General features: G+C 37.9%; 1 pseudogene; it reads left to right on the plus strand.

Moving 5' to 3' along the window:
- The first annotated feature begins 16 nt into the window (after positions 1 to 16).
- Positions 17 to 12397, plus strand: LOC132651739 (small ribosomal subunit protein uS5-like; annotated as a pseudogene).
- Positions 12398 to 16995: the final 4598 nt, after the last annotated feature.

The following is a 16995-nucleotide window of genomic DNA, read 5'->3' on the forward strand; positions in this document are numbered from 1 at the left end:
ATGACAGCTTGATGACATGACAGCAGGTATGGTCTCTGTAAAAATATAAACAAGATCCTAATTAAATGCTTTTTGTTCAAAGAGATGCCCTGGTCTGCGAACATTTTCATAGTAAGTAATTCACTGACAAAGGACATATCTTTGCATTTAAAAATAATAATGGAATCTATGATAATGGGAAACTCCCATGTCAAGGTAACGTGACTTTATTAGTGACCACTTCAAAGAAATATGTGACTATTTTTCTGAACTAAGAGTCTTGGACACACGAACTGTTATCTCTGTGTTGTGTGCTTTCAGCTACCCAGATTGAAGCATGTAGGGCTGCACAGCCTTTCTCTCAAGCAGGCTATCCACTTACCACTTTTAATAACTGTCTCCTGAAACACTTATTCATTTTCACCTTTTGCATGGCATCATTCTCCCTCATAGCCAATAAACACCTGAGAGAATCTTGAGGTTTTCATGGAGATGAGTAAACAATCTTTCCTCAGTGTCCAGTTTATCTGATTCTGTGCACACTTGACTCTTTCGTGTTATATCCAACATGCCTATATCTCATCCCTTTATCCAGATCCCACACCTTTACTCCTGTTTACCTCTGTGACAAAGTCAGGTAGGAAATGAAACTTCAATGTTTCTTTAATTGGACAGCTTTCTAAATAGGGACACCACAATGGATATGGGATTAAAGAGAATGTACCAGAGGACAATAAGGTGTCCTACTGTGGTCTTGGTTCTTAAATTTCCAAAATTGTGACTTTGAACTGAGCAGTTACTGCTATTCTCACTAAATGTACCTTCACATTCTTATTGATATAATAAATGGCAGGGTCTAGGGTTCTCTGGGGTACTGAGTATTTATGAGCAAGAAAAAGAGTAGGTAACCTGACATTCCTGCTGGCTAGTCTAACAGGCTACACCTAAAAGAGGGAGTGTAAATGGGGGACAGAGATGTGAAGAATGGAGACAAGACAGATTCCTGTTCAAGTCTCAGTTTACTGAACATGTAGAGAACAACTATAAAACAATGGGTACAAGTAAAATTTCTTTCACAATAGAAACATGTCTTTGCCACCTGGCAAGGCATCCAGGAATTCACTCAAGGGTACAACAAGTTTATTCTCAATTCCCAAGGTTGCAGGGAGCTTGCTATCAACCTCTCAGGCTCATAACACCCTCCTTGCAGAGACTGGCAAGGACAGTCTCTGAGACATGGAACTTAGATAAGACAGGCATCTGCCATGGCTAGGAGGCAAAATTCCAATAATGAGACTCCTTCACTTCCCCTTCTTTGTTTTATGGAGAGCCTGTCTTAGGTTGGTGAAATGTGTATTTTTCCTTATCAAGGTCTCCAATGGAACTTTTATGTTCCCCTATCTTAGGTTGAAAGAACACAATTTTACTCTTACATGTCATTGATTTACTTCCATATCAAATAGGGTCGTTAGAGATCTTTAAATTAAAGCAACTGCACTTGCATTCCTTGAAGTTGTTGAAGAAGGAACTGTAACATGCAAGGAAGACAGGCACAGGCCAACAAACCCATACATGGCAGGTCCACAAGTCTCAGGCCTTATTTAAGCACAGAATCAAAGGATGGAATGTACCTCTTAGGGCTAGTAAGTATATCCCAGGCTGTATTGGCCAATTCTAACCTAGGTTTCTTGGCAGATTCTGTGTCATGGATCTTATTTCTCATCATTAACATATTTAATGAGAAGTTTTTGCTAGACCAAATACCAGCAAGGTAATTCTGTACCTGAGTCCAATTAAATTCTGTTTCTTCATACCAATAATCAGAAACCATAACAGGAATCAAAACAAAAGCAGGTTGGTTAATAACTAATACTGAAAGAGCATTATTATCAGCACTAACACAATTAGTAAGACTGTAATATACACATTCAATTGAATAGGTGTCATTGTTCTTAAAATGTCTCACTACAATGTTTCCAATTAGCGGTAAATATGGAGGACTAATACATGCCAAAAGGGAAGTATACTTGAATAATTTAGCAAAGCTACTTGCATTCCCAGAGAGAATGCCTATATCCACACACAGCCCCCAATTTCCATACATAGGTTTGCCAGTGTATATTTGAAGTCCTCCAAAATCCAGCACTAACAGCTTTTTCTAAAACAAAGGAATTTTGACTGCCTTTACTAGAAGCCAAGTTCTTAATACTCTTAACGGTAGACCAGTCCAGTCCATGACTGTAAATGCATCATCATTGTCCTAGGAGTAGATGGTGGGTGGTTCTCTGTTGCATCTTGTCCAAGGAACCATCAGTTGAGGACAAGTGCATTGATCCCCTTTCTCACAGTGTGAGTAAGTCATTGGAGATATAAGACTGTCATTCTTAACTCCCATAGGAAGGGACAATAATATCCCTCCCATGTTCCACTTTACCTGGTTGCAAAAGGAGGCTTCAGATGCCACCCCAACTTTAAAGTAGTAGGCATCCTGACTTATAACCTGGATAGGGGAGACTTGTAAACTTTCCTGATGAATAATCTCTCTGGTAGAACAAAGAGGATGACATCTTCCTACTCCTGAAGCGTGAAGAGTCTGTTTTAGTTGCATTCTTTTAAAAGCAGGAAAACCCAGCAACTAAGTGTTGTTGACATAAACAAGGACATCTGGATCATCCCAGGAAAGTGGATATAGTATAGTTGGATTAGGAACATGCACCCAATAAACAGTCATTTTGACTAGAGTTGTCTTCATTGACATCATTATAATAGTCAGGAGAAATTGATCATCACACCAAATGTTCAGTAACCTTGAGCTGCATCATTTTCGTGCTAATAAACACAGACAGATCCTCATTCCCTTATGAGTAAAGGGTTAGGTCTATGCCATTGATTTGTTAAAGGATCCCTCCATTTTCTTTAGCAAAAGTTTTCTTAGTTTCTGTATGCCACAATATATCTGGTGAAGATTTATCATGCTCATCCAAATTAAAAATTCAGAATGAAAAGAACATGATTAAGATCATTATTAGGTGTCGAGGAGAGTAGTTCCCCCTTTTTTGTTTATTGCAAATAAATCTTAATGTTTTAGTGGGTATGCTCTACCATGCCTTGTCCTTAAGGTATTTTAGTTAAATGAGAAACTTGAATCTGTTGACAACTTTTAAATGATTTCCTGGTATATCCTGTTCCATTGTCAGTTTTAAATTGCTTAGGAACTCCTAGAACATTAAAGTCCTGTAGATAAGGAAAAATAATATTTTTTTCAGCTTTTCCTGGTTGAGGGGTGGCAAAAAGAAATCAAGAATAGGTATCTATGCAAACATGTACATATTTCAATTGTTTAAATTCAGGAATATGAGTAATCTCCATTTGCAAAATCTGATTTGGAGCCAATCCTTTAGGATTGATGCCAAATGAGGAACAGGCTGAAATTGAGAAGTACTACAAGCCTTGACCATACTACAGGCCTGTTCCTTAGTCAATCCATATTAAATCTCAAGTTTTGACTATTAAGATGATGTGTATTATGGACATCCTTGGCTATTTTTAACTGTGGACAATAATTTTTGGTGACTTTATCTGCCAATACATGCCCTTATGATAAGGGTCCTGGCAAATTAGTATTGGGCACTCAAATGTCCTATAAAAAAGAGATAATGGTAGTTATTTTGTATTAAATTTTGAATTTGTAAAAATAACAATCCAGCAGGAGAAGATGTCAGATTTTGTCCTGGGGTCTCTAACCCAGGCAAAGTCTGAGCTATACATGTATTATCTGTAAAAAGTATTCAAAGATTTCTCATTAAAACTTCGAAACACAACCAATACTGCAGATAATTCTGCTATTTGTAGAAATGTGTTAGACACTTGAAAAGATACTGTTTTTGTTTTTCTTTTATAAGCATAGGTAGAAGCACCAGATAATGAACCATCAGTAAATACAGTTAAAAATATCAACAATTGGGCTAACTTTTGTTTTAAATGGAAAAATTATATGTTGCATCTATAAAAACTGAATTAATTTGTTTTTTGTACTTAAATAGGTTGGAATCTGTCATAATAAGCTTATATATTTTAAAATTCCATATTTATCAGAACTCTGACAAGTCTGAGGGCCAGCATATTTGAGTTACTCTTTGTCTACCTTTATCATCTGCTCTAAATTTCATCCTATAAAACAGGATGCTATATTATCAATTTTTACATATTTTTAAAGGTATATTTTAGAACCAAATTTTAGATAGTTCTATATAGGCAAACTTTTAAATTTATTTTAAATTTAACCTTAAAAAATTTTGCAAATATTTGCAAAACAATTTTAAATTTAACCTAAAAAAAAAAAGAGTAGGTAAAACTCAATATTGTACGGAACTATAATCTTTAGCATAACTTTAAATCGGCTCTTTTTAAATTAAAATCAAAGCAAAACTTTTAATTAAACATAATTTATAAAGGGGCTAGCAAATCTTATTAATCCTACCATATTGCATTAAAACTTAACAACCAAAATATGAAAGGACAAGAGTTTTTTTTTTTTTTTTAACATTAAACAGAGAACTAAACTGAGTCTCTAGCCCTCAGCAAAAATAGACTATTCTACCTGTACTAAACCTATAGGCCAGAAAAAAAAAAGAAAGAAACACAGCATTAAATCATTTATATAGGTACTCGCAGCCAGGCATATATTTTATTTAAATGTTAACAATGATATCAATATAACCCTGCATAACTCTGTGCTAACATGGAACTGTAGTACTTTTTTGCCTGTAAAAGAGCATAAGAAAACATTCATATTGAAGAATCTCCAGCCTTTTTGAATGAAGAACAACATATTTTATAGTTTTTTTTACATGATATATTGTAATAACTGCAATTTTTGTTTAAATGGCTTAAACAGCATGGCTTGGTTTTACTTTGTAAAATTAATAAAATAAATACCGAAGTATTTTATTTCCCCCAAAGGGTTGAGAAACTGCTTTAATTTCTTTTATTTTATTTATTTTTTATTTTTTATTTTTTTTTCAATGCAGTTTATTCAGGAACCTTGAAAAATCACCTGACCCTGGGGAAAGCCAGCCCACAGCTTAAATAGCCTCTGGGTAGCCAACCCCAGCGTGCCACGTGGGCAATGCAGATAGGTCCACATACATGGAAGCAAGCCAGATCCTCAGCCTTAGCCAAATGTGGAGTTGTTTGTGACAGAGAGCCCTCACCATCGGGAAGGTGGAAGGTGGAAACTAGCTAATACCCAAGGTTTACTATTTTAAAAATCCTGATAACTTTAAAAATGTTTTATAGAATTTAACTCCAATGGTCCAGGACCAAACTCAGAGGTGCTGATTCAAATTGTCTCATCTCTAAACATATCCACGTCTACAGATATAATGTACACACACAGAGAGATACATAAGGAACAAAGAAATCTGACATTGTCATCTAGGAGAAACCAGACTACCCAAATACCATGACTTGACAAGCTCCTACTGGACACAAGTCCTACAGATTCCAGGAGGAATGGACCCCCTCATGTGTCCCATCCACACACATAGATTTCAGAAGGAAAAGAACCCCCATGGCCCTTTCCACAGCTTTCAGATGGAGAGTGGGCTCCAACAGCCCTTTTATCATAAAGAATAGGGTCCCAGTGACGCTCTCTCCTGGTCCCAAAGGAGTGGAACCTTTATTGACCTCTTACCCAGGCCTTGGAGCATCCCCCAGATTCTCTTGACTAGATTAGAAACTCACCAAGTTTCCCAGACCTCATGAGCAAACCAAAACCAGAAACAAAAACAGAAGCCAGCAGAGAAAAACAAAACAAAACAAAAAACAGAGACAAACACAGAAAACAATCACAGTACCTGCTATTTAAACACTTAAATATATATTTTTTACATTAAGCACATTTTTTATTAATTACACTTTATTCTTTCTGTATCCCCCCATAAGCCCCTCCCTCCTCCCCTCCCAATCCCACCCTCCCTCCTCCCTCTGCATGCATGCCACTCCCCAAGTACACTGAGAGGGGAGGTTCTCCTCTCCTTTCTGATCTTAGTCTATATGTTCACATCAAAAGTGGCTGCATTGTCCTCTACTATGGCCTGGTAAGGCTGCTCCCCCCCCAGGGGGAGGTGATCAAAGAGCAGGCCAATCAGATTATGTCAGAGGCAGTCCCTCTTCCAATTACTAGGTAACCCACTTGGTCACTGACCTGCCATGGGCTACATCTGTGCAGGGGTTCTAGGTTATCTCCATGAATAGTCCTTGGTTAAAGTATGAGTCTCTGGGAAGTTCCCTGTGTTCAAATTTTCTTCTTCTGTTGCTCGCCTTGTGGAGACTCTGTCCTCTCCAGCTGTTACTATATCCCACTTCTTACATAAAATTCCATTCACTCTGCCCGAGAGTTGGCCATCAGGCTCAGCATCTGCTTTGATAGTCTGCAGGGCAGAGGCTTTCAGAGGGCCTCTGTGGTATGTTTCTAGTTTGTGTCCTGATTTCTTCTTCTGGCTTTGCCTTTCAGGTGGGGATTGAACATTTTAGTTAGGGTCCTCTCTCTTGCTTGATTTCTTTAGATGCATAGATTTTGGTGGGTTTGTCTTACGTTGTATGTATATATGAGTGAGTATATACCATATGTCTTTTTGCTTCTGGGACAACTCACTCAGAATGATCCTTTCCAGGTCCCACCATTTACCTGGAAATTTCATGATTTCCTTGTTTTTCATTGCTGAGTAGTATTCCATTTTATAGATGTACCACAATTTCGGGACCCATTCTTCAGTTGAGGGGCATCTGGACTGTTTCCAGCTTCTGGCTATTACAAAGAAAGCTGCTAAAAACATGGTTGAGCAAATATCCTTTTCATGTAATTGAGCCTCTTTTGGATATATGCCTAGGAGTGGTATGGCTGGATCTTGAGGAAGCGCTATTCCTAGTTGTCTGAGAAAGTGCCAGATTGATTTCCAGAGTGGTTGTACAAGTTTACATTCCCACCAACAGTGAAGAAGGGTTCCCCTTTCTCTACAACCTCTCCAGCATGTGTTGTCACTTGAGTTTTTGATCTTGGCCATTCTCATGGGTGTAAGGTGAAATTTCAGGGTTGTTTTGATTTGCATTTCCCTAATAGCTAATGAGGTTGAGCATTTCTTTAAGTGCTTCTCTGCCATTTGATATTGCTCTGTTGAGAATTCTCTATTTAGCTCTGTTCCCCATTTTTTAAGTGGATTACTTGGTTTGCTGATTTTCAGCTTGTTTAGTTCTTTATATATACTGGATATGAGTCCTCTGTCAGATATAGGGTTGGTGAAGATTCTTTCCCAATCTGTAGGCAGACGTTTTGTTTTGATGACGGTGTCCTTTGCTTTACAGTAGCTTTTCAGTTTCATGAGATCCCATTTATTGATTGTTGCTCTTAGAGCCTGTGCTGTTGGTGTTCTGTTCAGGAAGTTTTGTCCTGTACCAATGAGTTCTAGGGTTTTCCCCACATTTTTTCTAGCTGATTTAATGTGTCTGGTTTTATGTTGAGGTCTTTGATCCACTTGGACTTCAGTTTTGTGCACGATGATAAGTATGGATCTATTTTCATTTTTCTACATGTAGACATTCAGTTGGACGAGCACCATTTCTTGAAGATGCTATCTTTTTTCCATTGTATGGTTTTGGCATCTTTGTCAAAGATCAGGTGTCCATAAGTGTGTGGGTTTATTTCTGGGTCCTCTGTTTAGTTCCATTCATTCACCATTCTGTTTCTATGCCAGTACCATGCAGTTTTTAAAAATGTTGCTCTATAGTACAACTTAAGATCAGGGATAGAGATACCTCCAGAAGATCTTTTATTGTAGAGGATTGTTTTAGCAATGCTGGGTTTTTTGTTATTCCATATGAAGTTGAGAATTTTTCTTTTCAGGTCTTTAAAGAATTGTGTTGGTAATTTGATGGGAATTGCATTGAATCTTTAGATTGCTTTTGGTAAAATGGCCATTTTTACTATGTTAATCCTGTCAAGCCATGAGCATGGGAGAACTTTCCATCTTCTGATATCTTCTTCTAAATCTTTCTTCAGAGACTTGAAATTTTTTTCATACAAGTCTTTGACTTCCTTGATTAGGGTTACTCTGAGGTACCTTATGTCATTTGTGGCTATTGTGAAGGGTGTTGTTTCCCTAATTTCTTTCTCAGCCCTTTTGTCTTTTGTATACAGGAGGGCTACTGATTTTTTTTTCAGTTAATTTTGTATCCTGCCACTTTGCTGAAGGTGTTTATGAGCTGTAGGAGTTCCCTGTTAGAGTTTTTGGGGTCACTCATGTATACTATCATATCACCTGCAAATAGTGATAATTTGACTTCTTCCTTTCCAATCTGTATCCCCTTAATCTCCTTCAATTGTCTTATTGCTCTAGCAAGGATTTCCAGAACTATGTTGAAGAGATATGGGGAGAGTGGGCAGCCTTGCCTTGTCCCTGATTTTAGTGGGATTGCTTTAAGTTTCTCTCCGTTTAGTTTGATGTTGGCTATAGGCTTGCTGTATGTCACCTTTACTATGTTTAGATATGTGCCTTGTATCCCTGATCTCTCAAATATTTTAAACATGAATGGATGTTGGATTTTGTCAAATGCTTTTTCAGAATCTAGGGAGATTATCATGTGTTTTTTTTTTTCTTTCCGTTTGTTAATATGGTGGATCACATTGATGGATTTCCGTATATTGAACCACCCCTGCATACCTGGGATGAAGCCTACTTGGTCATAATGGATAATATCTTTGATGTGTTCTTGGATTCGGTTTTCAAGTATTTTGTTAAGTATTTTTGCATCAGTGTTCATAAGGGAGATTGGCCTGAAATTCTGTTTCTTTGTTGAGTCTTTGTGAGGTTTAGGTACCAAGGTGACTGTGGCTTCATAGAATGACTTTGGTAATGTTCCTTCTTTTCTATTTTGTGGAATAGTTTGAAGAGAATTGGTGTTGGCTCTTCTTTGAAGGTCTGGTAAAATTCTGCGCTGAAGCCATCTGGTCTTGGGCTTTTTTTTTTTTTTTTTTTTTGGATGGGAGACTTTTGGTGACTGCTTCTATTTCTTTGGGGCATATAAGACTATTTAGTTGATTTACCTGTTCCTGGTTCGGCTTTGGTAAGTGCAATCGATCAAGAAAGAGGCCAATAAGAATACATAAAGCCTACAGAACACCCAACAAATTTGACCAAAAAAAAAAAAATCCTCCCGCCACATAATAATCAAAACAGTAAGTATACAGAACAAAGAAAAAATACTAAAAGCTGCGAGGGAAAAAGGCCAAGTAACATATAATGGCAAACACATTAGAATCACACCTGACTTTTCAACAGAGACTATGAAAGCCTGGACGGATATCATGCAGACCCTAAGAGAACACAGATGTCAGCCTAGGCTACTATCTCCCACAAAATGCTCAGTCCTCATAGACAGAGAAAACAAGATATTCAATGACAAAAACAAATTTCAACAATACCTACAAACAAATCCAGCATTACAGAAGACATTAGAAGGGAAAATACAACCCCCAGAAAATAGCTTCTTTCAAGAAAACACAGGAAATAAATAACCCTACTACAGTAAAACAAAAAGCAACCAAGCACACAACCTGATGACCACAGCCAACATCAAAATCAAGGGATCTAACAGCCACTGGTCATTAATCTCTCTCAACATCAGTGGATTCAACTCTCCAATAAAAAGACACAGATTAACAGAATGGATATGTAAACAAAACCCATCAATTTGTTGCATACAAGAAACACAACTAAGACACAAAGATAGACATTACCTGAGAGTAAATGGTTGGAAGACGACTTTCCAACCAAAGGACCCAAGAAGCAAGCAGGAGTAGCCATTCTAATATCTGATAAAAAAGACTTTCAACCAAAATTAGTAAAAAGAGATGGGGAAGAATACTACATTCTCATCAAAGGAAAATTCCACCAGGAAGACATCACAATCCTGAACATCTATGCCCCAAATACAAGAGCACCCAAATTTGTTAAAGAAACATTGATAAAATTTAAAACACATATAGATTCCCACATATTAATAGTGGGAGACTTCAATACCCCACTCTCAACAAAGGACAGTTTAACAAAACAGAAATTAAACAAAGAAACATTGTCTCTGACAGAGGTGATGAATCACATGGACCTAACAGACATTTACAGAACTTTACACCCAAACACAAAAGAATTTACCTTCATCTCAGCACCTCATGGAACCTTCTCCAAAATAGACCATATAGTGGGTCACAAAACAAGCCTCCACAGATACAAGAAGATTGAAATAATCCCTTGTATCTTGTCTGATCACCATGGAATAAAGCTGGACTTCAACAATAACAGAAATAGCAAAAAACCTACACACACATGGAAACTGAACAATTTGTTACTAAATGACAGCTGAGTCAGGGAAGAAATAAAGAAATTAAAGTCTTTCTAGAAATCAATGAAAATGAAGACACAACATACCCAAACTTGTGGGACACAATGAAAGCAGTGCTAAGAGGAAAGTTCATAGCACTAAGTGCCTTCAAGAAGATATTCGAGACAGCTCATTCAAGCAACTTAATGGCTCACATAAAAACCCTAGAAAAAGAAGAAGCAGACACACCAAGAGGGAGTAGATGGCTGGAAATAATCAAACTCAGGGCTGAAATCAATCAATTGGAAACAAATAAAACAATTCAAAGAATCAATGAAACCAAGAGCTGGTTCTTTGAGAAAATCAACAAAATTGACAAACCCTTAGCCAAGCTAACTAAAAGGTAGAGAGACACCACCCAAATCAACAAAATCAGAAATGAAAAGGGGGACATAACTACAGACACTGAGGAAATCCAAACAATCATTAGGACTTACTTCAAAAGGTTATATGCCACAAAATTTGAAAATCTAAATGAAATGGACAATAAATATTTTATAAAACCTGATTTTGTAATATTAAAACAAAACATCCTCTTTAGCAGTGAAATCATAGAGCATGTTACAATTTTAAAGGTGAAAACCAGAGTTTAAAATTTACCACTGCAATCAATCCAATTATTATTATTTCATAATTTTAATTTCTCTAATTCCCTCAATAACTGAATTTGTTCTCTTTGTAATTGTACTTTCTCTCCGAGAACAGTGGTCCAGTATCTCCTGCATATAAAGCAGGGAAAGGAAAGCAACAGGGGCAGGGGGCGCTGGAGGCCAGTCTGAACTATAAGACTTGGCAGTTTCTACCTCTGATTCTGTCTCACCCTCACTATCTAGCTCCTAAATTATTTTCTGTTCTCAAATTACACAAATCTGTTTGAGGTCTTTTATGAACATTTTAAGTAAATTCGGAAGTACCTTTTTTCTGCCTGTTTGGCAGCTCTACTTTTCCAAAATAACACTTTAGATTGTGAGATTCCTTTTTTCCCAACTTTCTAGATTGATGTTACCTTCACCTGGAAACCAGGGAAAAACTTCATTTAAAAACTAAGGAGATAACTTCTTCTTCGTGAAAACACCAAATGGTGCAGCCAGAGGGCCAGGAGGGCCTGGCAGCCCAGGACTAGGAGGCCATGGCGGCTTCCACAGAGGGTTAGGTAGCATTCTTAGGGGCTGCAGTCGTGGGCGGGGCTGTGGGTGTGGCCGAGGCTGCGGGGCTGGTGGAGGTAAAGCTGAAGACAAGAAGCGGATCCCTGTCACCAAGCTGGGCCGCCTGGTTAAGGACATGAAGATGAAGTCCTTGGAGGAGATCTACCTGTTCTCCCTGCCCATTAAGGAATCTGAGATTATCGACTTTTTCCTGGGTGCATCCCTAAAGGATGAGGTACTAAAAATCATGCCAGTGCAGAAGCAGACACGGGCTGGCCAGTGGACCAGGTTCAAGTCTTTTGTTGCTATTGGAGACTACAATGGTCACGTTGGTCTTGGTGTTAAGTATTCCAAGGAGGTAGCCACTGCCATCCGAGGAGCCATCATCTTGGCCAAGCTTCCCATCATCCCTGTTCGAAGAGGCTATTGGGGCAACAAGATTGGCAACCCCAAACTGTTCCCTCCAAGGTGACAGGACGCTGTGGCTATGTTTTGGTGCGTCTCATCCCTGCCCCCAGAGGCAATGGCATTGTCTCTGCTCCTGTGCCCAAGAAGCTACTGATGATGGCTGGTATTGATGACTGCTACACATCAGCCAGGGGCAGCACTGCCACCCGGGGCAACTTTGCCAAGGCCACTGTTGATGCCATCTCCAAGACTTATAGCTACCTGACACCTGACTTCTGAAAAGAGACTGTGTTCACCAAGTCCCCTTATCAGGAATTCACTGATCATCTTGTGAAAACCCATACCAGAGTCTCTGTTCAGAGGACCCAGGCTCCAGCTGTGGCTACCACATAAGGGTTTTTATACAAGAAAAATAAAGTAAATTAAATCTGAAAAAAAAAAAAACCTAAGGGAATAAGAGTATTTCTCCCAATTCCTTGCTTATATTAGCATTGACTTTAAAGTCCTCAGTAACATCTCTCTGCTACTTCTCTGCCCCATCATTTAGCTACCTGTCTACCTTGTCTTCCTCCTTGTAATGGGCAGTCATCACAAAGCACATTTTTTCTTAGGTAACCTGAGTTCGAAAAATAAAATAAAATAAAATAAAAAAGCCTTTCTCATGTTGCCCTTGTTTTCAAGGTCCTTTGTTCGGGCGCTAACTGACCCATCCTTTGGGCTAGTCAAAATTGTTGTATGAGATTTATATTTACTAATAAATATCTTTAGTAAAGCTTGCTGTTAATCCTAACCAGCTGTATAACCAAATCACCACACATAGACTAGTTTTATTTAGTTAACCTAGAACACAATGCTGGGCAATAATTACTCCCTCCTAAATCTCCAAGCCCTCATAGTTTCCTAACACTTACATTTTAGTTATACTTGCATTTTGTGAAATATTATGTCCATCCATCTCTACATAGTTCCATGTTCTGTCCTTCAGCTCTTTCTCCAAGCTCTCTAGCCCATCTACCACTAATTTACTGTCCTCTGGCTACTCCCTTTGCACAACATGTTTTGGTGGTTAATTGTTTAATTTTGGCCTGTTTATCACAATGCAATATCTGAAACCAGAGACCTGAGGGAGAAATAATCATTTCAATGAACAAAGTTAAGGTGTATACATTTCAAATGAGCATTATAACAAGAGAAAAGAGTCCACCTGAAAGGGGGAGTGGTAATAGAGGGAAAGAGACAAAAAGAATGGAGACAAGACAGATTCCTGATCAAGTCTCAGTTTAATTAATGAGAAAAAAACACTCTTATAAAGCAAAGGGCACAAGCAAAAATTTTATCACAGTAAAAAACTTCTGTGGAACCTGGCAAGGCATCCAGGAATTCACTCAAGTTTACACACAGTTTGTGGTCTGGTTCCCAAGGTTCCAGGAAACTTGCTATCTACTTCTCAGACTCAGAACACCCAGCTTGCAGGGACCACCAAGGAAAGTTTCTGAGATATACAACTTAGATAAAAGCCACATCTGCCATGGCCAGGAGGCAGAAATCCAATTAACAGATTTTTTTCTCATAAACCAGACAATTCCTGGGACTGGTTTGGCTAAAAAAGAGAAATAGTGTAAAAGGAGAAATGAGGGGAAATAAACTATTTGACAGATGGTGCTGTTCCACAATAATATTGCCAAACATCTATGAGCAGGGTTGCCTTGGCTGACCTGTCTGGATAGGCAGCTGTGGCCTACACAGTGGTCAGTGTCAAACTCTCCTTTTCCTGGTGTTTATATTTAAAATTGGGCCTTCAGGACAGTGAAATGGGTCCTTGTTATATGCATAGGAAACTAGAGCAGCTGTGTTAACTGCTGTGGTCCTACAGACAAACCCTCTAAACATAGTGTTAGTGTCAGGACTATGCTCAGAGATGCCACCTAAGCTCACAGTATCTGATGTAGCTGGGTAAACACTAATTCATGGCTAGGACTCTCTACTGCATAATGAGTTCCTGGAGAGCATGCCTTAAAAAGTCAAAACTCTTCCCTCCTTTAGCAGAATCTTTCTCCATGTTAAAAGTCATTGTAAAAGTTCCCAACGTGTTATTTTTCTATTTTTTGGGAATTTGATATAATATACATTACACTCCTTTTCCATTGTTCCCAGATTCAAATTCCTACCCATGTGCCACCCTAAAATTTTTTTTCTTCAAAATATATAAACTGAAGTATGTGTTGTTTCATCTAATCATTGGCACATGATCAGAGTCTCAGTGCCAAGTCTCTTAAAGATAATAGAGTTCATCCTTGGAGCATGCTGGCACCACCACCAAGAAGAAGACATCAGACCTGAAGAGGTCTATATTTTATCATCTTGATCACAGTTTTTCTTATGTATTTATTTATTACGATTTGTTCACATTGTATCTTCTCTGCTGCCCCCTTCCTCTTTTTCTTCCAGTCCCATCCACCCTCCTTCTTCTACAACTATGCCCTTTCTCTACTTCCATGTTAGGGGATGTCCTCATCCTCCTTCTATCTGACCCTTGCTTACCAGGTCTCATCAAGCCTGGCTCCATCATCTTCCTCTGTGTCCTGATTCTTCAGGCATTGTTTTCCTCATATCCTTAATTCCTGCTACTTAGGACATTCTACCTGCCTCCTCTCCTGCACCTTTCCGGAGCTCTGAGGTGAGGGAAAATTTCATTGGGAAATCCTGGTTAGAGCTGGGTGTTTTAAGATTACTATTCATATTATAGGACTGTGGATTTCTGTATGCCATCCCATTTGATGCAGAAGAAAGCCTCTGTGTTTATACAAGAACACAGCACTGATCTATCAGATGAGGACACACAGCAACATATTTTAATAACAACAGCCTAGGTTCCTTGAAAATTTCCATAGGATGCCCTGGCCCAACAAACCAATTAAGGGAAACACAATCTCCATGGTGGAAGACTGATTTGTTCAAAATAGTTGGCCTTTTGGAACTTTTCTCCACACTGTTAAGAGAGCTCTTAATAAGGAAATACATACCATATTTGTTTTTCTGCATTTTAGTTACTTCAATCAGGATGATTTTTCCTAGTTCCAAGCATTTGCCTGAAAATATCATGATGTCAATTTCTTATCTGAATAATACTCTGATATGGATATTGTCCTCATTTTCCCTGAAGGAGATTGTCATTCTTGTCCATTAGAACTTGGAAATTGCTGGGACTTTAATCATTGTATTGAATGAAAAACTAACAGGATAACTATGTTATTTTAGCCTAGAATTTACTCCATCTTCTTTCACTTCCTGGTGATTTGAATTGCAAATCACCTTGAAGCTCATCTATTTACATGATTAGTCCTCAGTGAGGAAAGGTCTGGGAAGGAATAGGTGTATGGCCTTGTTACATATTATAATTCCTTTTGTTTCCCTGATTTCTTTTTCAGCCCTTTTGTCTTTTGTATATAGGAGGGCTACTCATTTTTTTGAGTTAATTTTGTATTCACTCACTATGTAGGAGTTTCCTGGTTAATTTTTTTGATGGTATACTATCATATCATTTGCAAATAGTGAAACTTTGACTTCTTCATTTCATATTTCTATTCCATTGATCTTCTATTGATTTATTTTTCTAGCAAGGACTTCCAGAGCTATGTTTAAGAGATATAAAGAGAGTGGGCAGTCTGGCCTTTTCCGTGATTTCAGTGGTATTGCTTTTTCTCCATTTAGTATGATGTTGGCTATAGGCTTGCTGCATATTGACTTTACTATATTTAGATATATGCCTTGTATCCCTGATCTCCCCAATACTTTAAACCTGAATGGAGTTTGGATTTTGTCAAAGCTTTTTCAGCATCTAAGGAGATTATCAAGTTTTGTTTTTTGCTTTTTTTTTCTTTCAGTTTTAATATGGTGGATCACGTTGATGGATTTACATATATTGAACCACCCCTGCATACCTGGGATGAAACCTACTTGTTCATAGTGGATGATATCTTTGATGTGTTCTTGTATTTGGTCAAAAGCATCAAGAACCTTGGTGTGACCCTAACCAAGCAAGTCAAAGACTTGTATGAAAAAAAAAATACAAGTCTCTGAAGAAAGAATTAGAAGAATATATTAGAAGGTAGAAAGATCTCCCATGATCATGGCTTGGCAGGATTAACATAGTAAAAATGGCCATCTTACCAAAAGCAAACTACAGATTCAATGAAATTCCCATCAAATTACCAACAGAAATATTTACAGACTTTAATTAAACATTCTCAACTTCATACACAGCTGCTCATGATAAGATGTGATAGACTACAATCAGACTAAGATGAGAAGGAAGGAGACGAAGAACTCCTCTATCAGTATACTTGAGGAGGGGCATGTGTGGAGAAGGGGGAGGGAAGGTGTCATTGAGAGGGGATTAGGGTTTTGAGGGATACAAAGTGAATAAAGTATAATTAATAAAAATTAAAATAAATATATAATTCCTTTTGGATTTATATTATCGGAGAGGAAATGTCTGGGAATGACCATGTTAGATAATATAATTCATGTTGGAGTTATATTATAGGAGGGTGTGCTTTGAAGTTGATATGCTAATGAAAGTGACCACACAGAATGGTATCTCTGTCTCTCAGGCTCTGTCACTTTACATGACTGTTTCTGTTAATCTTGGTCTCTTTATCTCTGAATCTGTCTCTCTAGCTCTCTCTCTATCTCTTTCAGGCTCCTGCTCTCTTCCTGCCACTTGTGGTTCAGTATGAAATGCTCTCAGTTTTGGTGAAGGACTGCAATGAGTTTTGCTGACATGCCATCATGGATAGTCTCTAAATATATAAGCAATGTCCAAATTAAACACATTTTTCCAAAGATATGCCTTGGTCAATGAGCATTTTAATTGAAAATAATTCAATGACTGTGGTCATACCTGTGCATTTAACAAATAATAATGGAATCTGTGATAATGTGTATAATGTGATAATGTGATAATGTGTAACTCACAAGTCAAGGACAAATAACTTTATTAATGACCACTTGAAAGAAATATGTG

This window comes from Meriones unguiculatus (genome assembly GCF_030254825.1).
Source record: "Meriones unguiculatus strain TT.TT164.6M chromosome Y unlocalized genomic scaffold, Bangor_MerUng_6.1 ChrY_unordered_Scaffold_25, whole genome shotgun sequence".
NCBI lineage: Eukaryota > Metazoa > Chordata > Mammalia > Rodentia > Muridae > Meriones > Meriones unguiculatus.